The sequence below is a fragment of the Eubalaena glacialis genome, chromosome 3 (genome assembly GCF_028564815.1).
Source record: "Eubalaena glacialis isolate mEubGla1 chromosome 3, mEubGla1.1.hap2.+ XY, whole genome shotgun sequence".
Lineage (NCBI taxonomy): Eukaryota > Metazoa > Chordata > Mammalia > Artiodactyla > Balaenidae > Eubalaena > Eubalaena glacialis.
The window spans coordinates 191,148,556-191,171,287 of NC_083718.1; positions in this window are offsets into that span (position 1 = coordinate 191,148,556).

Below are 22,732 nucleotides of genomic sequence, written 5' to 3' on the forward strand. Positions count from 1 at the left end.
TGAGGGGCACATGCAGTGGGGCAGTGGCTGCAGTTTACAAAGGGAAGGGGCTGTACCTCTCACTGGAGTCCAATACGATCTGTGGGTGGTGGCCACAAGCAGGAATTTCTATCTGCATCTTCCCTGGAGGGAGCGGAGAGAAGAGAAGGGTCTTACCTAAGGTCATGAAGACTTCAGGGCCACCTGAAGTCTTGGTGATTAAGTCACCTATGTAACAAAGGTGAAGATGAAATTAAGATCTCAAATCAGTCGACTTTGAGTTGACCTGGGGTGAGCCTGACCTAATCAGGTGAGTCCTTCAATGGGACCAGACCTTCCAGAAGTCAGATGTTCTCTTCTGGCCTTGAAGAAGCATGCTGCCATGTGTGAGCAGGCCAGGTGGTTTGGGCCTGAGGGTGGCCTGTAGGAGCTAAGAGTGACAGGAACCTCAGTGCTACAAGTGCTAGAACTGGATTCTACCAACCCCTGAATGGGGTCAGAAGAGGACCCTGGGCTCCAGATGAGAACACAGCTGGCTGACACCTTGATTTCAGCCTCTGAGACCCTGAGTGGAGGATTCAGCTTTCCTGCCCAGAATCCCAACCTACGGATGCTGAGAGGTAAGAAATGTCCATTGTTGTAAGCCAGTAAGTTTGTATTAACTAGTTATGCAGCAGTAGATTAACAGAAGGTAGAAGTGGTTACAGCCAGTTTAGGATCGATCTATCTATCTATCTATCTATCTATCTATCTATCTATCTATCTATCTATCTATCTATCTATCTATCATACATCTATCTATCTATTTTTGGTATGATCCTTAGTTTAGGTTTTAAATAATTTCTTCTCTCTCTCTCTCTCTCTGTTTTCTGGTTACACCTTATTCTTAAGGGATGAAATCCATGTCCTGAGCCCTAGTTCTGGGCTCTTCTGGGCTGCCCATTCTCTTTTCCTCTCACATATGGATCTGGTATCATCAAAGACTTTTGACATGTTAAGAGGGAACCAAAGATCAAACACCCTTGAATATCATTCTGGGAGACTCATTAACAAATTCATGAATTCAGGTTCTGTTTGACTCAGTGGACTGGCAAAGTCGGCCACTGATTTATTTCAAATACGATGTTTTCCAAGAACGTCGTTACCATTCATGATTAAGTGACAGTTTGTTTGATTTTACACAAAGCGTGTTTGAAATTCACACGCTTTGCATGTTGAAACCGAGAACTGGGCTCACCTGCCACTTCCTGTGGTCAGACCAGCCCTGCCTTGGCCTGACCTTCCCGACCCCAGGGTAGTGGCGCTAGCATCACAGAATACGGATGGGGACACTCGTGCTACTGCAGCACAGGGCACATCCCTGGGACTGCAGGGCAGGACTGGCCTCTGTCTCTCTTTTCCCTTCTGCTTCTCCTCTTTATTCTTCCCTCACTTCATGGTTTTTCCTCCATCCTTGTGGCCACCCTGGCACCTGAGCTTGTGGGTTACAGGCTGGCTGCTTGGACCAGCAATTTCTTCTCTTGGCTGCAACTCAACCCTCCCAGGAGGGGAAATCCGACTGGGTCAGTTGTGTGCTCCTGAGCTGCCTGCAGGGGGCGGGACCATGCAGAATATATGAGCTGCCAGGGGCCACTCTTGTGGATAAGGGGCAGCTCCCAGAGAGGGGGATCTCTGCCTTCTTGGCAGCCGTATCCATGGGACAGTGTTTGGGAGATCCCCAGTCATGTCTGACTGTTCAACCCGCCGAGCTGAGGATCAAAGGGTCATCATGGTCAGCTCACCGGCAATCCATGGTCTGGACTGTCCTCTACTGTGTCCGCCTCTATTTGAAGCCCTCCAGAGTCTGCAGCCCTTCAGCGCCAACTGGCTAATGGAGCATTCAGAGCTGCGTGTGATGTTCAACCACCCGCGATGGCCCAGGTCATCCTGGAATCTGCTTCTGTGGGTCGGCTTGGATCAAGTTAATCAAAATGCATATTCACGTGAAAGCATCTTAGAGAACTTCCTTGCTGGGGAGCCAGGCTGTTGGCATGGAAACCAGCCTTCCCTCTGACCTGGTTGCTTTCCTCCAGGTCAGAGGGTGAGAGCGACCTGGTGAGAGCGAGCTCGCCCCACCCCGAGGTCACCCCACCCCGAGGTCACGTCCTGACTGTCTGGGGAAGCAACAACGGTGTGATCCAGCATATTTATCTGGTGACACCGCTGCACAGTGTGGCTGGCCTCACGTTACAGGTTCTTTTAAGATGAAAGCTGTCAGGCCTTCCCTGGTGGTCCAGTGGTTAAGACTCTGTGCACCCAATGGAGGGGGCCCGGGTTCGATTCCTGGTGAGGGAACTAGATCCTGCATGCCGCAACAAAGATCCCGCACACGGCAACGAAGATCCCGTGTGCCGAACTTAAGACCCAGCGCAGCCGAATAAATAAATAAATAAATATTAAAAAAAGATGAAAGCGGGCTTCCCTGGTGGCGCAGTGGTTGAGAATCTGCCTGCCAATGCAGGGGACATGGGTTCGAGCCCTGGTCTGGGAAGATCCCACATGCTGCGGAGCAACTAGGCCCGTGAGCCACAACTACTGAGCCTGCGCGTCTGGAGCCTGTGCTCCGCAACAAGAGAGGCCGTGACAGTGAGAGGCCTGCGCACCACGATGAAGAGTGGCCCCCACTTGCCGCAACTAGAGAAAGCCCTCGCACAGAAACGAAGACCCAACACAGCCAAAAATAAATAAATAAATAAAGTAGGTGACTTTAAAAAAAAAAAAAAAGATGAAAGCTGTCAACAATCAGATATGGAATCTTTATACGACATGAGCAATTCTAATAAGTGCTCCATCACAGCCAGACTGCGGGACTTCTATATGAAATAACGGCTTTATGGAAAGCACATTCGACAAGTTGCCAAAAGTAAAAAATAATCCTGGGTATGGGAAATGACAAAGACCTCAAACAGATGTTGTCAGGATTTAATAAGTCGAGATGGATGATGGTTGAAGCGAGACTTGGGTGCGTGTCGTGGCTCCGTCTGGTGCCGTAAGCCGGAGGCCCATCCATCTCTCGCTCTGGTCCTTGTAGATGGAGCATGAAGAATAGCCAGGGATGCAATGAGTAAACATCACATCCTTCACTTTCTGAGAGCACAGGCCCTGGTTCACTCCGACGGACACCTAAATGGAAACAGAGTACCTGGTGGGGCAGGTAAGCTTCAGCACACCTTCAACTCCTGTGCGCGGCCCCAGAGGTTTCTGGGATGAATGCCAAGAAAACGTTCACGCCCGAGCGATGGACGTTTATTAACAGTGGAAGGTTTGGCAGACCCTTCCGGCCAGTGGAGGATGCCCCATGGCCCTCTTGGCTCTTCCCGGGTACCAGCCACGCTCTCATCCTGGGTGTCCCTGCACGGAGCCCTGTACCTGTGTGCACAGTGAGGGGCTGGGTTTCTTCTGGCCCTTTTCCCCTCACTGGGCTTCAGGTCTCTCTGGGGCAGAAACCACACTTCATTTCCAGCCCTTGTGCTCAGCAGAGCACCATGCTTACGAAATGATTGTTTAGTGAGACTGAGTGGAAGGGAACTAGTGCTGGGGGGACAGAAGGGAGACACGTCGGGCTCTGAAGTACATCTTTTTCTGTGGCTGCTGTGGTCTGAATGTGTGTCCCCAAAGTCCTGTATTGAAATCTTAACCCCCCCAGGGCAATGGTGTTAGGAGGTGAGGCATCTGGGAGGTGATTAGGTCATGAGGGTGGAGCCCTCAAGACTGGGATTAGTGCCCTACTTAAAGGGACCGCACAGAGCTCTCTTGCCCCATTGACATGTGAGGGCATGAGAAGCCAGGCATCTGCAACCAAGAGAGGGACCTCCCCAGAACCCAACTGTGCTGGCACCCTGATCTCGGACTTCCGGCCTCTAGACCGTGAGAAATCAATGTCTGTTGTTTACAATCCACCCAGTCTGTGGTATTTTGTTACAGCAGCCGGAACAGACCAAGTCAGTGGTAAAATATACACAACATAAAATTTACCATTTTAATAATTTTTGAGTGTGCAGTTCAGTTGCATTAAGTACGTTCACACTGTTGTGCAACCATCCCCACCGTCCATTTCCAGAACTTTCTCATTTTCCCCAACTGAAACTCTGTCCCTGTTAAACACTGACTCTCATCCCCCTGGCACCCACCCCTCTACTTTCTGTCTCTATGAATTTGAATCCTCTGGGGACCTCACATAGGTGGAATCATACAGTATCTGTCCTTTTGTGTCTGGCTTATTTCACTTAGCATAACGTCCTCAAGGTTTATCTTCATTGTAGCAGGTGCCAGAATCTCCTTCCTTTTTAAGGCTGAATAATATTCCACTCTATGTAGAAATGCATCCATTGAACTGCATGAATGGGCCGTGAAGGTGGGGGGTGACCTGAGCAGGTGGCCACACTGCCTTTGGAGCTGGGCTCACCTGGGTTTGAGGGCTGGTGCTGCCCCTCGTAGGGGCAAACCTCAGTGCTCCCTGAGCTCTGAGAAATGGGAGCAGAGATGTACCTACCTGCCAGGGCCGCCGCAAGACACCCATATTCTGCACACGAGGCCCCAAGGGCAGCTACTTTTCCTATGAAGTTGCAGGTGACCCTGGGATCCCAGGCCAGTCTGGACTTCATGGATTTTGGAGTGGAGGCAACAGAAGACTGACGGGGAGTGAAGTGGGGACCTGCCCTCCCTTTCCCAGCTGTAGACCGACTTCCACCTCCAACCAGGGGCCCCGGGTGCCTGTCCTCCTGCAGCCTGGCCTTCCCATTGGCAGCTGCCTGGATCGGCTCCCACAGACCCCCCATTGCCCACCCCGGGCCTGCCTGTTCTTCCTCAGTGGCCAGACGAAGCAGCTCTTAGTGACAGGGTGTTGGGGCTAAATTAAAACCAGTGACCTGCAAATTAAGGGCCCCAAATCCCATTTCCCGCTCCACAGCTGCCTCACCATCGTCCTCTCCTTTCCCTCTTAGATTGGGGCCTGTCAACAGCTGTTAGTGCTGCCTGGTTATGAATCTGTCACACGGCAGCGGCAGCAGCAGCGGGGCTCCGTTCTCAGCAGACTGAATTGTCTTTGCATTTGTGAAAAAAATTTTTTTTTAAAGTAATTGCCCATTTTACCCCCATTCTTCTTGTCCGCATGTGAATGTTCTTATTTAAAGTGAAACTGGGGAGCTATTGTCATCCCAGGCTGGATCAAGGGACCATACAGATGTGTTAAAATGTGCCATGACAAATTGAGGTTATTTTTCTGCAAAGATATTTTGCGGGCCTGGGTTTAGAGTCAAAGGGACCTTCAAAGTATAAAATGTTCAAAGTGTTTTCATCAGCTTTGATATGAGGTAGCGCGTCTGTTGGATCCGAAGGGGAAGGTGACAGGCTGGTATGCAGATGGTCTCTGTGAGTCCAGTCTGTTTCCTTGGGGTGCCTGGGGGCCACTCCCGTGCAGCCCCAGAGTCAGAGACCAGCCCGCCTGCCCTGTGGCCCAGGACTCGGGGTGGCCAGGCACTAGGAGGGATCTGCAGTGTGCCTCTGTGTGACCTTGGCAATGCCCTTCCCTCCCTGGGCCTCGTTCCTCTGTGAAGTGGTGGGGGGCTGGGCTTCACGAGGGCTCCCGGCTTCTCCCAGTGGAGTGTCATCTATTCCTCGCGTTAAATTCTGAAGGGAGAGGGCGTGGGTGCCTGCTTCAGTTCTGGGACACAGAGAGCTGGTGTTTACTGGCCAGTCTCTCTGCTGTGGCTTCCTTCCTAGCCTCAAAGAACTTCTCTTTCGGGATTGAGCTAAACCTTCATTGGCAAACACTTGCCAAATGGTCGCTACTCAGGCGGTGGGTTTGGAAGTCCAAGGTGGTTTAGGAAGACAGAGTTGTGCTTTGAACGTGAGGGTGGGCTCAGCAGATGGGAGGGGGTCCGAGGTCTTTGGGGAGTGGCATATTTTCTGGGCTGGGCTCAAAGTTGCCCTGGGAAAGCGACCCTGATGAATCCTTTCGCTAGAGGCCACTGTGCTTCCCCCACGGGGCTGGTGAGCCGAGGGCCCCAGCAAGGCCTGGCTGGCTGCAGGGGGAGGGTCCGGGGTCGCGTCCCTTCTGTCCACCACATGCAGCCCCACTTTGCCTCTGTGCCTTCCTGTTCCTTTCATCTCTCTGTTTCCTCCTGTTCCTTTGTTTCTCCATCAGACATGGTGCCAGGCCCTGGGGGCTGGAAGGTACCCTGATGCATGAGACACAGCTGGACCCACAAGAGGCCAGAGGAGGCCCCCAGCATGAACCGGAAATCATGGTTCAGGAGCTCAGGGCCTCTTCCTCAGAATTGCTTCTCGGTAGTTTCCTGGAAGTTTCCCAGAGCTTTGAACTTCAACTTAGCCAACCGGCGCCGAGCAGGACCCAACGCCCCAGGGCGGACGAGCTGGTCCCTCAAGCTCCTGCCCCGGGGGCACTGCTGCCCACCCCACCTGCCCTGGGTAGTTCTGTGGTCCATGGAGGTGGTGCCAGTCTTGGAGTGAGAGTGCCGGGAGCAGGTGTTCGGGGGAGCGTGGCTGGGGGCACAGTTGTGCCACATCCTGTTCTCCAGCCCAGAGCTGCAGCTCAAGCCTGCTTCTTTCTACCAGGAAGAACTGAGCTTTCTTAATGGACACAGCCCTTGGGGAGGTCAGCGGGATGGAACCGTGTGCCCCGTGTGTGGGTCTGTGGAAGGATTCAGGTCCTCTGGATGTCTCTCCAACTGCAGGGATCCCAGGCTGGGGGGCTGCATGCAGAGTCTGGCCCATAGAGAGTTTTTAACAATATATATATATTTTGGGTCATCCTGTGTTTAAAAAATATTAAATAATTTGCCAGCATTTGAAAATCAAATCAAAGTCTGTATTTCTTTTGAAAAACAGGAAGGTCTGGCCACACTAAGCCTACATTATCCCATAGTCCCAATTGCCTGGATCTGGGAAGCAGCTGCCCCCTTTCAACTGGATACATGCTGTGCTTTCCCGCAATCACCACCACTTCCTATAGTATCTCCCATGTTGAGCCCATATGTCTGTCATCTAATTATTGGCCAGTCATTTACCTGGCTGACTCTATGGGATCTGAATTTTCAACCTTTGGTGGTAGGATTGGGGTTAAGTCAAGTCACCTTTGAGTCCAGTGTCCTGTGTCTGGAGTCTAGTTCTGCTGACCGCTGGCTGTGGAACCACGGACAAATCACCCAGTCTTTTAGAATCTCAGGTCTTCATCTCTATACAATGGGCTAAATGCTTTCAACTTCAGAGAGTTATTGGGGGGACTAAAGGAGATGATAATTCACGTAAAGAGCTTAGTTGACTGCCTGTCACATGACAATAATATTAATATTATATATATTATAATGATATTATAATGATAATATAATGATATTTTAATAATTTATACTATAATAATATTAAAATAATATTATAATGATATAATAATTTATACTATACTAATAAGACATAATTGCAGTGTTGTGAAAATTTATAATGACATAACATATAATAATTACAATATAATATGTAACCTAAGAATTGTAATGATAACAACAAGACCCAGCACCTACTGTGTGCTCCCCGGGGCAGGCACTGTCCTGAGTACTGGACCTGTACTAACTTGTCTAATTCTCACAATAGCCCCTGGGATGCAGGTCCCACTATCAGCATCAGTCCCTCATTTTACACATGATGAAACGGAGGCCCAGAGAGGTTAAGATGTTTGACTGTTGTCCAATAGAAAGTGGCAGAGCTGGGGTTCGGACCTACACCATCTGGCTCCTGCCTCTGCTTTCAGCGTATACGGCACCAAGTTGCCTCTACTGCTGGGATCCAGGTCCTTCAGCTCTGACATTTACTGGAGGATCTGAGGCTTGAAGTTCTCCCGGGGGTTTTCTTGCAGCTCCAGTGGATGCTGGGTCTTGGGCTTTCTGGACAGACCCGAATGGGCGGGGGATGCTGGCAGGGTGGGGTGGCATGCAGATGTGAGACCTTGGGTAACTGTGACCTTCTGGTGGAAGCCAGGGCTCTTGATCCCCGCTGCCCCCACCAGGGCTGTCTGGCTTCTGTTCCAGCAGCCCCCCAGCCCCTGAAAGCATCTCAGCAATAACCACAACAGGCTGAAGCTTTTGTCAGTGGGAGCTTCCAGGGAACGCGTGGGAGCGGGGATCTTTGGGTTTCCAGCCCCTTTTGCTCCTTCAAATCAGAGCTCATCTTGTCAGGAACAAAGCAGCAGCAGAGCGCTCGCAAGCTGGATTAATCCTGTTAAACAATTCACAGATCTGACGCCAGACGCCCTTTTTGAAACCTGGGGGTACGGACTGCAAGTCAAGCGTGAGTCTCACGTCGCTTTCAGCGGCTCGTTGCCCGGCAGAGCTGAAGGGCCAGGGAACAGAGGCGACGGACAAGGCAGTGTTCCCGCGACTTCACTGGCCGGATTCATGCTCACCGCGAGCTCTTCTCCTTTCCTGCGACTGATGTGCAGACAAGAGACGGACATGAAAGGGAGAGGTCGCCCCTCGCCTCCCAGTTGGGCCCCTTCCTCCCAAACCCTCGCCGGGAACAGCCCGACGTACTCTCATCACTCCACTAGGGCTGGCGTGGGAGAAGGAGTCGGGCCCAGGGCAGCGTGTCCAGGGCTTACACAGTCAGCAGGGCTGAAACTGTGCCGGACCAGATCCTGCGCACCGCGTAAAAGCTGATGGGTTGGTCCTCAGTTTCCCCATCTGCTAAGTGGAGACTGTAGTCCTGCTGATCTCGCGGAGAGGTGAGGAGGATTTAGGAGAGTGCCAGGTGTCCCCTCAGCCAAAGGCATCAAGCTTCGCAGTGAGCGGGTGTCCCTGTGCCCCGCAGGGAAGGAGGACACGGTAGAAGGAGCCGTTGTCTCACTTGGGGCTGGTTCGTAACTAGAGGAGTGGGGTGCCCTTGGGGATTATTTCTCAGAAGGAGACATGGAATTCTGGCTAAACTTTCCAGGGGTGCATGAGCCCCATGTGTAGGTTAAGAGCTCCCAGAATGTTCTGGGGATCTTTTGAACGTCTGTGGAGATAGCCCAGTGCCCTCAGCCCTCTTCAGTGCTACACCAAGTGGCCCTTCTGTCCTCCAGGGATGATGCTGGCCTAGGTGGTCCATACCCCATCCAGCTGGCAGGCTTTCTTCACCTGGAATACCAGCTGCTCTCGCTTCTGCATGGACAGAGCTGCTTGTCACCCAGCCCCCGCTGGCTGCCTTCTTGGGCTGCCCTGGGTGGTGGGCAGTGGCCAGGGTAGGGGCTCTGGAGTCAGAGGACTGGGCTGAATTCCAGCCTCAGTCTGCTGGCTGCGGTGCTGCAGGTGCCTTGTTTAACCTCTTGGTACAAGGAAGTGGGAATAATGGTCATTGGACAGAAGTTAAATGCACTTGTGCATCTAAAGCGTTTCCCACAGCCTGGCTCAAGGAACGCTAGTGATCTCATCATCACCCTCCTTGACGGAGGCTGAAGCCATGTGTCAGAGAGTCTGTGCACATGCGTGTGCACTGGGTACCCGACTTCTGTACCAAGGGAACCATGGGGCTGTGGACCCCCAGCACTGGTGGAGTCTCTTCTGGTAGAGGGGCTCATGCTGTTGGCTGTGACATCTGTGTTCCTTCTGTGACATCCCTGCTGGGCTTAGTGCAGGGGGCGGTCCTCCTCCCCGTCCCCTGCTCATCCCTCAGGCAGGACCCTTGGCCTTGGACCGGGTTCTCCCGGGAGTTCTCTGGCTTTCTGTGTCTGGGCTCTAATGCCGTTTCCAGGTGGGGTTGGAGGGCAGCCAGGGCTGCGCTGTCCACGGGAAGAGCCCCAAGGGCCCATTTCTGCAGGCAGTGAGAGCCCAGGCCCTGTCCCATCCCCCTGACTTGAAGTTTCCACACAGACCTAAGGGCCTTGGACACACCAACCAGGCCCTGGCCGGCCAGCAGAAGATCCTGAGGTTCAGGGCAGACAATAGAGGCTGCCATCCCCAGGCATGGTCAGGGTAGGGTGGGTGAGGACGTCCACCAGCTGGGGAACAGGGAGGACAGAGGGCTGTGTGGGCCAGGGAGCCCCTGGGTAGCTTGCTGATAGTGTACAGTCTCAGGACAGGGGAGGGGATGCAAGGGGAGGGGAGGGGTGGGAGGGGAGGCAAGGGGAGGGGAGGGGCAGGAGGGGAGGGGAGCTCCAACGGGGCTGGTGAGCGGGCTGGGTACTGTCCAGGACTTCTGTGGAACTCAGCGTTGGGTGCTGTGACAGTAGGGGAGCACCTGGATGGGTTCCTGCACATCCTCTCTGTATGGGCACAAAAGAGCAACTAATGTTTACTGAGCATTTACTATGTGACACTTCAGTGGAAACTGACAACTTTTTATCTGCTCAGCCTGCATCATGTGCTCTCAGCCAGACAATTGCATAACTCTGCCCCCCAGGCATGGTGATTGGCTCAGGGATGGGCACATGACCTAAGCCGGGCCAATCAGATTCACCCCTGGGATTTTTGCTGGGGTAATGGGGAAAGAGGTTCTCTCTCTCTCTCTCATTTCTCTCTTTCCTCACCAACCATAAGATAGTAAAAGCCAGGACCTCCTGGTCTGCTGGTGGCCATCCTGCTGCCTTGCGGGGAGAGCTTGCCTGAAAATGAAGCCAAAGCAGAGGAGGAGGGGGCTGAGAGAGGTGGGGAGATGGAGAGAGCGTGTGAGGGAGGGTGGACACAAACATACCCCCCAGTGGCATTCTCGGGGCCCTCAAGGTTGGCCCCACCCCTCAGACCTTCCAATCATGGAAGCTGATGCACCCCCTCTCTGGCCCAGCCTGTCCCTGTGGGGTTTCAATTATTTTTTCCAGGCGCTGTGCTCAGCACACGTGTACCATGAATTCCAACTCTTGCAATTACCGTAAGGGGTAAGTTTCTTATTATTCCTGCTTTCAGAAGAGAAAGACCGAGACGAAGAGGTCTCATCACCCACCGAGGTGGTCCCTGTGGCTTAGAAGGCTCAGAACTGGGATCCAAGCCCAGTGCTCCCACTCCAGAGCCCACGCTGTGGACACACACGAACCCTTCCTCCGTACCCAGCTGCCCATCAGAGGCACCAGATAAGTACTTGTTGAATTAAACTCATCCTGGCTGCTGGGAATGGAGTCCAGCTCCCCTTCCTTCTTTGGATCTGTGTGTCTGCTCTGGATGTGCCTGAACCCTTTGCCTCTGGCTCCTGGGCACTCACGGAGGCTGAGGCCCCCACTGCAGTCCTCATGTGGTGGGGCTGGATATCCCTCAGCCAGGCCACGGACGCTCCAGCAACACCGCGTCACAGAAACTTTCCCAGAACAATTCTGTGAGCCACTTCAAAGTGCGAAACGGGCTGGATCCCCGTGTAGTCAGCCGAGAAGGAAACCATTGCATGGAGGCTTCGGGCGCCTTGTTCCCTTTCAGAAGCAACTTCCTTGTTTGATGGGAACAGAGACGGTCCTGTAACATCCAGGTCAACGTGTTCTTTGGGGGATTTTAAAAGAGGCCAGAAGTGTGTTCTGAAGAAAGCAAGCGAGTCGGTCTTCTTGGCTCCAGGTGGTAAACTCGGAGCAATTTGGGGAAGATCAGAAGCGGTTGCATTTCTTCCTTGGTCTGGGAGAGATCAAAGCTGCGGTTGGCAAAGGTGATCTCATCTGAAAAGTCCCTCAGAAGATCCAGAAAAATTGGTGAGCTGGGGTCACATGGGGGCTAGGGGCCTGCTTTCCTCTGCTTCCACCCAACTACGCGCCCCCCTCCCCCCTGAATCCTGCCGTGAGGTTCTGGGAGGGCCAGGGAGACTGTGGAAAGGGTCGTGGTCGGGGTGATGCTTGGAAGGCGGGGACGAGCCCTTGTTCCTCACCAGCCTCTCCTTTCCCCGAGGCCCTGCATCTGCCTTCAAAGGCAGTCAGCTCGCTTTGTGCTGGGGGTTGAAGGGGGCTTCCCGGGAATGGACCCCGCCTCTCTTGGCCTTTCTCTTCCATCCGTCACTGGCTGGGGTGAGGTGCGTTAACCCCCGAGCATTTGTGTTCTGGGTGAGCTGGCAGCTGTGGGCGGTGGCTTCTAGAAAGGTTCAGGATCTCTAGGGCAGAGAGCCCCGGGTCCTCGACCCCTGTCTTAGGTGGGGTCTCCTGAAGCGACGTCGAGATAAGGTTGTGATTGTGAACCGTTAGTAGGGAATTGGACCCCAGGGAAGGGGACGTGACCCAAGGAAGGCAGTGGGGGTGTGGCCACTGACTCAGTCTCCCCGGGGAACTCTGCGTGGTGGTGCAGAAGCGTATCCTGGGGGCCCCGGAGCTCGTGCGGGACCGATTCTGCCCCAGCAGGTCTGGGGCTGCTTGAATTCTGCATCTCTGACAAACTCCTGATGAAGCCGTTGCTGCCAGCGCACAGCCCACATGGCCCAGAACACACCTCCCAGCTGTCAGGGTTTGACTTGTGTTCCCAGAAGATACGCTGAAGCCCTAACCCAGCACCAGTGAATGTGACCTTATTTGGAAACAGGGTTTTGGCAAAAATAAGCAAGTTAAGACCAAGACATACTGGGTTTGGATGGACCCTAATTCAATGAGTGGTGTCCTTAAAAGAAGAAGAGAAGAGACACAGAGGGAGGAGGGAAAACAGCTACGTGAAGATGGAGGCCGAGATTGGAGGGATGCGGCCATGTGCCAAGGAATGCCTGGAGCCACCAGAAGCTGGAAGAACAAGGAGGGACCCTCCCCTGGAGCCTCTGAGGGCCGTGGAGTCCTGCCCACACCTTGATCTCAGACTTCTGGCCTCCAGATCGTGAGAGAATAAACTTCTGGCACTCTAAGCCCTCCAGGTTGTGGGACTGTTACGGCAGCCCGAGGAGACTAGTACAGCACCCAAGGGGAGAGGGAGCTGTCCTGGGCATCAGCCCTCAGCACATCCAGCTGGACCTGGGAACTGGCCGAGGTAGCAGGTGCAGGTTTTCTACCCAGAATCGGTCAGCGCCGAGGGGAGGTGGGTGGGCCCTGCAGGCTCCTGCTCCCGTCCTGCTCAGAGGTGACCACATCCTTTCCTGGAGGGTGAGGGGCTGGTACTCTGGGGCTGGGACAGGCTGACAAGGGTGAGAGGAGGACTCCCCTCTTCGACTTCCCCACATGGATGTGTCACCCGCCCCTTTAGGGCTGATGGGGAGGCTTCCCGGGGAGGGATGGGGGCAGCGCCGGTTCCTTGGAGGAGGAAGGAGTTTGAACCAAAGGGCCCAGGTTGCTAACTTACGTCTCTGAGCCACAGCTTTCTTGGGCGGCACAAGAGTGGAATGACAGCCTGCAGGATTGAGGGCTAGAGGTGATGCGTGTCATTGCCTAGGACGGACGGGCCTGGCGCAGAGGAGGGCAAGCAGAGCGGCAGACGGAGTGGGGCTCCTCCCACCCAGGGTCCCGCCCAGCACCTTTGGGGAAGGTGAGCTCCAAGGGGCAGTGGGCCAGCCGACATGGTCCCCTTGTTTCCCAGGGACGCTGTTCTCCTGGCTGATGGAGACCATCGCCCCCTCCAGCCATCCGTTCCCCTGCCATTTCAGCCCCGGATTTTTAGAAGCTCTTTAGAGGGTCAGATGTTTGCAAGTTGGCCCAGTGCTGTTGATTTACACTTTAGCAAGCCTTGCCTTTACGATGATCAATATTTGATTTACGCCCTGGGTTTGTCCTGTTTCTGATCTCTTTCTAACTAATTAAATCTTCCTTAATCGAGTCTCTAACTTTATCCTTTGGAACTTATCCTTCAGAGACAGCTTCCGGTTCCCCTGGTTGGCTTCTGACCCATTTATTTGCCTTTTGAAAAAACAAAAGCACATTTGGCCGGAGCCAGTTCTAGAGGCTGGCTGCCAGGAGGGTGTGGCTTGTTAAACGTCGCAGCTGTCTCACTGCCATGGAAGCTCCTTCCGCTGACTGAATTTACTTGTGCTGAAAGGGTCAGGCCCTCCCGTCAGAGGATGGGGCTGATTTCTGGAGGTGCTGAGCGGCAGTGACTCCAAGCCTCCAGGTGGTTGTTCCTGGGGTGGGTGATGGCCAGGTGGGGGTACCTGGGCTGGCAGGGCTGGCAGGGGCCTCGCCAAGCATCTGAGACTGCAGTGGGCCCGCTTTCCTTTGGTTCTAGGCAGGTGCCTGGTTAGAAAGCTGGACCCCTCCTATAAACTTAATAATGAGGATGAGCTGAACTTGGGGAGCCAGGAGCAGGGGCTGGATCTGTCACCCGGTGCTTTATATTCACTTTCATACCCAACTCTCACAACACCCCTGCGAGTTGGACGCCCATTTTACAGATGGGGACACTGAGGCTGAGCAACGCACCCAGGTGACTTGGCAGCTAAGAGGCAGAGCAGGGATTCCCACGCAGGTGGTCTGAGCCTCTGCGCCTTGCTGCCCCCTACAGGGAGCTCTTGTACTGCATCCTGTGTGGGATGCTGTGAAACATCCCACAGTGAGCTGGACTGCCCACCACACAGCTGGTCACCCCCAGTGTGGAGAGCGCTGAGGGGGAGAAATTCTGCCGTGGGGAAACCGGCCTTGACTTTGGATGGCCAGTCCCTCTCGATATCTGCAGTTAGCTCCGGATTTATTCATTACAGAATCTGGATGTGGTCAAATATTGGGTTCCCCCATGGAAGGGTGGTAGACTTCATAACAAAGAAAGAATAAAAAGGGGTGGACACTCTTACTGTAAACAGAATATGCCGCTTACCTGTGTTGGGTGCAGAAAGGATGAAATTCACTCACAAACGGCCACATGCTGTGTGATTCCATTTACATGAAATGTCTAGACCAGGTAAATCCATGGAGACAGAAAGTAGACCAGCGGCTGCCAGGGGCTGGAGGTGGTGTGAGGGGTCAGGGGGCCCCAGGAGGCAGGGAGAGGGATGCTGAGAGCTGGAAAGCAGAACACATTTGTCTTATGTCCAATTCTCCCTCTGATTTTTCTTCCTTCCTTTGTGTTCTAAGCTTTCTATGACGTAGCTTATATTACTTCATGTTTTTATTAGGGTGGTAAAATGATCAGTGTTTTTTCCCCCCCTTTTTCTGTTTCCTGAGTTTTGTCTAATGCACATTCTTAATGCCAAGAAAGGGAGCAAATAAAAAGCAAATCGTTACCCCATCCTCTGCACACAGGCACACTCTATAAAAGCAAAGGAGGACAGGACTTGAGTCTCAGGGAGCCAAGCCCGATGAAGCAGGTGGCTCTGGCCAGGGCACAGCGCGCCATCCACAGACGCTCTGCCCGCTTGGGGAGGGAGTCCCCGTCCTCCTCTGCCCCAGAGCCTCTTCTGTGGAAGCGCCATGTGAGCTGTGCTGAGGCCAGGGCACCGTGAGAGCCTGGGCGTAGCAGCCGCCTGCTCCTGCCCAGTGGGCTCGGCCAGTCTCCATCCCGGGTGGGAGGTGGGCCCTCACTGGCCCGTTCCTCCTGCAAGGGGCCCTGAAGCCGAGCTCGGGGGTGGGGAAGGAGGGAGGTCCTGGCCTGAGCCTTCTCCTCTGATCCAGCTCTCCTGCTGTTTTGTACTTTCATCCTCATCTGGTCCAGGAGGAGTGGCCTCTCCCCACCTCCATGCCCCCTTGGCCGGGCAGGGTCTTTGACTGCCCCAGCTGCATGTGTGGTACACTTGTCCCGCCTTCTGCTGTTCCCAGGACAGTTTGAGGAGGATGGGTGGGCACTAATCTAGGACAGGCTTCGCTCCTTAGAGGGGACCTGCAGGGCCTATCACCCGAGGGCAGGTGAAGACTCAAAGAGGCTCAGGCACCATCACTTCCCAGGCTGGGGCTGGTCCACGGACCCAGAGCCCTTGAATGAAGGGGAGGCAGGGTCCCCTGGAGGAAGGACCCCACTACGATGCTAAAAATTTAGATCGTTAATCTTTCTCCCAGCCCTCCCAGAGGAACCTATGACTTTTTCCAGGAGACTGGTTGCTGGGGAAAGGGAAGTAATCAGGCCATTCGGGGACTGCTGGACACTGGCTCTGAGATGACTTGGATTCCAGAAGACCCTCCAGCCAGTTGGGGCGTATGGGGGTCAGCTGATGGATGGAGTGTCAGCTCAGGGCCGACTCACAGTGGGCCATGGGTCCCCCATCCTTTCTATGGTCATTTTCCTGGTTCTGGAATGCAAAATTGGGATAGACCCTCAGCAGTTGGCAGGATCTCTGCCCTCTGTACCTGGAGAGTAGTTGCTGGGAGTGAGGGGCAAAGAGGTCTCAGCAGGCATTGGCCCAGACACAGGCACCAGCCAAAGGAGAAGTGTCCAGGCCTGTTAAAGAACCAACTGGCAGAAGTGAGGGCGAGTGGGCCAGAGGGGTCTGACCTCCACGCTGGGGTGACGGTGACCTGTGTGAGGGTGGGCTTTGGAGCTCCACCCATGAGCCAGGCCATGAGAGCTCAGAGCGCCTGCCCGAAGGGGTGGGGGATGTGCTGGGAGGGCCGGGTGCTGAGGTGGGCACTAGGATCCAACCTATCGAGCGGGACATGCCACTGAGGCTTTGGGCAGTGGGGAGGGGCTCAGGGAATCAGGCCTCTGTACTCCTCCCAGAAACTGGACTCACAGAATGAGAGCTGCAGAGGCAGCTGTGATTTCTGGGCCGTCCTGCAGGGTGGGGTGGGCAGTTGTGATGCCCTTTCAAGGAAGCCCATTTTGCACATTGGGGGTCAGGCTTCTCCTACACATGGGAGAGCGTGGGGGTGGGCTACAGTATAAGCCGGAGGTTAGAACAAGGACTTTGAGGTCAGCCAACTGGGTTCCACTCCCACCCTCCCCTACCAGGAATCATTAACCACTGGGAATCTCTTTCCTCATCTTAGAAATGTCAGTAACAGCAGTGACCATCTGCCAAGCTCTTGCAGTGGATGCAAAACTTATTATAGCTATTTCCTTGTTCATTCACTCATTCATTCATTCATTCAATATCCAACAAGCATCGAGCATCTACCCCACACTGACCACCTTTCCAGGTACTGGGGATGCAGCCATGAGCAAAACGGAGCCTCTGCCCTTCTTCTGATGGAAGGAGACAGATGTAAACAAAGAAACATGAAAAATGACAGAGGTGATAAAGCATGGAAGAAAAGTAAAGCAGAGTTGGGAGAGAGGGCATGTGCTAATTCAGAAAGGGTGGTGGGGAAGCCTCTCTGATGAGGTGACACTGAGTGGAGACTGGGGCTGGGGAATGATGGTCATTTTAACCTTCACAGAAGCCTGAGCCAGGCATAGGCCTATGTGAGGTGTAGTGATTTACTGATGGAGATTTAAAATAATAAGTAGAGGGGAAGTATATGTATTTGTCCATTGTTCTGTAAGCATGAAGATTCTTCACAGAGTCTAGGCACCATCTCTTCCTGTTGAGGACCAGAAACCTTCTCTTCCTGGTCTTTACTGTTAAATGCATCATTCTTGGTTAATCTCACCTCTCCTGCCATGAGTAAAAGGCAGCAATGCTGTGATGACTCAGAGCACCTTGGCACTTTGGAGCCTGTTTGTATTGACCTAATATAGATCTTCGCAACTCTGCAATTCCTAATTCCATGTATTTAATGCTGGTTACATCATTACTCATGACGCTGCATTATCCATTGCGTAGTCTGTGAATCCTGGCTTCCAGCAACTCTCTCAAAGGACCCTGTGCTTTGTTGAAGATGACCGCAAATGCTTGTCTTACTCAGAGTATGCAGGAAAATGGGAACAAAAATTTGCTCTCTGGTTCTCATGTTACATTCACCGTTTGTAATTTCATAGCACAGACATAGAACAAGTCCTCTTCCTACTATGTTTTCTCTTGAATCTTTAGGCCATAATCATTGTATCCTTAGAAGGAGATCTTCTTTGCGTTGAAGGCCCCTTGAACTTTCAAACACCAACACCAGCAGGAAGGGTAGGAAAGGGCCCCATCTGCACAAGAAATGTCCGTCTGTCCTTGGGCAAAACCCAAGACTGACCCAGGAAAACACAATGACACCACATTGATTGGAGGCAAGAGAGAACATCAGTTGGAGAGAACTGTATGCTTTGAAGAGCAATGCCTTAAAAGCCCACGGAGTATGACCCCAAACACCACTGGGGTTGTGTAGGAGGAGGCCAGGTGTAGAACTGAGACTGTCATCCTTGCCAGATAGTAGTAAGGTCCCCCTTTCCTGTGGTGTCACCAGAGACAACATGGGGAGCCTTGACTTCCACTGCCACCTGAAGCATCAAGGTGCCCCTCTCTCTCCTCTCTGGAGTGGCATTAGAGGGAGCCTAATGAAGGGTCTGGATCTTCACCATTGCCAAGAACCCATGAGGCTACACCAAGTGTGGTGTCAGTGAAGACCATGTGGGGACGGGAACTCCCACCACTGCCCAGCAGTAATAGGAGCTCCCTTTCCCCCAGTCAGGTGTCTGTGGAGGCTGGCTGCAGAACCTTCACCTGGCAGCAATGAGTCAGCACTCCTCTCCCACTTCTGCTGCTGGAGCAGCCCCAGAGAAAGCCATCTAAAACAGAAGGTTTAAATAAGATCCAGAGTCTCAACAGAATACAACAATGTCCAGGTTTCAATCAAAAATTTCTCATCATACCAAGAACCAGTAGCAGGTCAAACTGATTGAAAAATGACAATCTATAAACATCAACACCAAGATGGCAAAGATGTTAGAATTATCTGACAAAGATTTTAAAGCAGTCATGATAAAAATGCTTCATGAAACAATTAAAAACACTCTGGAAACAAATGTCAAAATAGAAAGTCTAAGCAAAGGAATAGAAGATAAAAAGAGGGACAAAACGGACCTCTTAGAACTGACAAATACAATAACTGAAATAAACAGCTTAGTGGATGGGCTCAAAAACAGAATAAGGAATGAAATGGGGGAAATCACCACAGATTCCACAGACATCAACAGGACTGTAAAGGAATAACTGCAAACAACTGTGTGCACATAAATTTGATAACTTAGACAAAATGGACCACTTCCTCAAAAATCACAGACTACTACAACTCACCCAATATGAAATAGATTAATTTGAGTAGCTCTATAACTATTAAGGAAATTGAATTTGTAATTTAAACACACACACACACACACAAAAGATACCTTCAGGTTCAGATGTTTTCACTGGACAATTCTGCCAATCATTTAAAGAAGAATTAATATCAATTCTACAAATCTCTTTCAGAAAATAGAAATGGAGAGAAAACTTCTCAGTTCATTTTGTGAAATTAGTTTTATCCTGTTACCTAAATCAAAGACAGTACAAAAAAAGAAAACCAAAGACCAATTTCTCTCATGAATATAGATTCAAAAATCTTCACAAATAAAATTTAGCAATATATAAAACGAATTATATAACACATCCAAGGAATTATAGGCATGAAAGGCTGGTTCAATATTTGCAAATCAATCAATATAATCCACCACATTAACAGGATAAAGAAGAAATATCACTTGATCATATCAGTGATGCAGAAAAAAAGCATTTGACAGAAATCTACACCTATTCATGATAAAAATTCTCAGAAAAAATAGGAAGAGAGGGTAATTTCCTTAACTTGATAAAGAGCATCTACAAAAGACTTACAGCTGAGCTTGCGTTTAATGTTTGAAGACTGAATGCTTTCCCCATATGATCAGTAACAAAGCAAAGCTATCCACTTTCCCCATTCTTATTCAACTTACTTCTGGAAGTTCTAGCCAGGGCTATAAGGGAAGAAAAGGAATTGAAAGGCATACAGATCGAAAAGGAAGAAATAAAGCAGTCCCTGTTTGTAGATAATATTGTTTATATAGACTATTCCAAGGAATCTACAAAAAATGCCTCCTAGAACTAGTAAATGAGTTCAGTAAGGTTGCAGAATATAAAATAAACATACAAAAATCAATTGTATTTCTGTATCCTAGCAATGAGCACATGGAGACCAAATTAAATAGACAATACTATTAGAATTGCTCGAGAATTTAATATTTAGATGCAAATCTAACAAAACATGTGCAAGACTAGTATGTTGTATACCACACAATTCTGATGAAAGAAATCAAAGAGGATCTAAATAAATGGAGAAATATATTTTGTTCATGGATTTGAAGACTCAACATAGTAAAGATGTAATTTCTCCCTAAACTGATGTTTAGCACAATCCCCATCAAAATCTCAGCAAGATTTTTTTTTTGTAGATATGGCAAGATTATTCTGAAATCTATTTGGAAAGGCAAAGGAACTAGAATAGTTAAAACAAATTTGAAAAAGAAGACTAGAGAGGGAAGAATCAGTCTACCTGAGTCAAGACTAATTGTATAGCTACCATTATCAAGATTGTGTCATAGTGGCCAAGGGAAGTCATGTAAATCAATGGAACAGAATAGAGAACTCAGAAACAGGCCCACGCAAATATGCCCAACTGATATTTGACAAAGATGCAAAAGCAATTCAATGGAAGAAAGATAACCTTTTCAAAAAATAGTGTTGGAGCAACTGGACATCCAGAGGCAAAAAATTGAACGTTGAACTAAATCTCACACTTTATACAAAAACTAATTAAAAGTTAATCATGGACTTAAATGTAAAATATAAACTTAGAAAAAAAATAGGAGAATATCTTTGGGATATAGGCCAGTCGAAAGTTCTTAGATCTGACACCAAAAGCACAATCCATTAAAGGAAAGATGAACAATTTGGGTTTCCCCCAAATTAAAACTTTTGCTCTGTGAAAGACCCTGTCACAAGGATGAAAAGACAAACTGTAGAATGGGAGCAACTATTTGTAAACCACATATCTGACAAAGGAGTAGTATCTCAAATATATAAAGACCTCTCAAAACTCAACCGTCAAAAAGCAAACTATCCAATAAGAACATGGCCAAAAGGCATGAGCAGGTATTTTACCAGAGAATGTCTACAGATGGCAAATAAGCACATGAAAAGATGTTCAGCTTGATTACCATTAGGGAAATGCAAATTAAAACCATCGTGAGGTCTTCTTACACATCTTCCAGAATGGTTAAAATAAAAAAAAGTGACCATACCAAAAGCGGGTGAGAATGTGAAAAATCTGGCTGGTGAGAATGTAAAATGGGACAGCTATTCTGGAAAAGAGTTTTGTAGTTTCTTAAAAAACTAAACTTGCAACTACCATACGTACTAGCAATTGAATCTCTGGGCATTTATCCCAGAAAAGTGAAGACTTATATTCACAAAAAACCCCCTGCATAAAAATGTTTATAGCAGCTTGATTTGTAATTGTCAAAAGCTCCAAAAACCCAGATGTCCATCCACAGTGTATGGTTAAGCAAACTGTGGTATCTCCATACCATGGGATAGTACCCGGTCATACAACTGTTGATGTTCACACCTGGACGAATCTCCAGGGAATTTCACTGAGTGAAAAGAGCCAATCCCCAAAGATTCTATGCTGTATGGTTCTATTTATATAACATTCTTGAAATAACAAAATTATAGGAATGGAGCACAAGATAGTGGTTGCAAGGAGCTATAGAGTGTGGCTTAGAGGTGGGTGTGGCTATAAAATGGCAGCATGTGGGATTCTGTGGTGATGGGAAGGTTCTGTATCTTGAGTATATCAATGTCTAGATCTTGGTTTTTTATATTTTATTGACATATAGTTGATTTACAATATTGTGTTAATTTCTGCTGTATAGCAAAGTGATTCAGTTATCTATCTCTAAATCTATCTATCTATCTATCTATTCTTTTTCATATTCTTTTCCACTATGGTTTACCACAGGATATGGAATATAGTTCCCTGTGATATACAGTAGGGTCTTGTTGTTTATTCATTCTATATATAATGGTTTGTATCTGCTAATCCCAAACTCCCACCCCACCCCTCCCCCACTCTCCCCCCTTGGCAACCACAAGTCTGTTCTCTGTGTCCATGAGTCTGTTTCTGTTTCATAGATAGGTTCATTTGTGTCATATTTTAGTTTCCACATATAAGTGATATAGTATAATATTTGTCTTTCTGACTTACTTCACTTAGTATAATAATCTCTAGTTGCATCCATGTTGCTGCAGATGGCACTATTTCATTCTTTTTTTTTATGGTTGAGTAGTATTTCATTGCATGTATGCATCACATCTTCTTTATCCATTCATCTGTCAATGGACATTTAGGTTGTTTCCATGTCTTGGTTGTCGTGAATAGTTCTGCTATGAACATAGGGGTGCATGTATCTTTTTGAATTAGAGTTTTGTCTGAATCTCCGATTATCTTAAAGAAGTTAATTAAAAAAATATTTTGAAGGCAGTTTATGTAATAACTTCATGTTCAGCATTAGTATGTATATATAGTACAATATATATCGATATATAGTATATAGTGCCAAGCAAGGATGTGATGATGTATCAGAAAACTCTTAGTAGGCGCCACACTCTCCATCAATGTCAGGCAATACACAAGAACACCGTCATCCCTTGGCATCCACAGGGGACTGATTGGTTCCAGGACCCATTAGCTCCCAGCTGCTCTGCTGTTTGCCCTCCTGTCCGAGTTGGGAAGTGCTCTGAAGAGGTGGGTGGCAGCCTGCCTCAGGAAGGGGCGCTGAGGCAGGACGAAGGGGCAAGGCTCAGTCCCGGGTACCGCCAGGATTCCCTGTGAGGGTGCTTCCCTGTGCCAGGCACAGGCTGGACGCAGGAGGTCTGGCCCTGCCCAGGGAAGAACTAAAGAGCACTCCAGCAAGGCCAACATTGCACGGGGCGCCACCGCGGCAAGGAGGTCAGGAGTAACTGGTGGCACTAGTTAGGCCAGGAAGTCCCTCCAAACTCC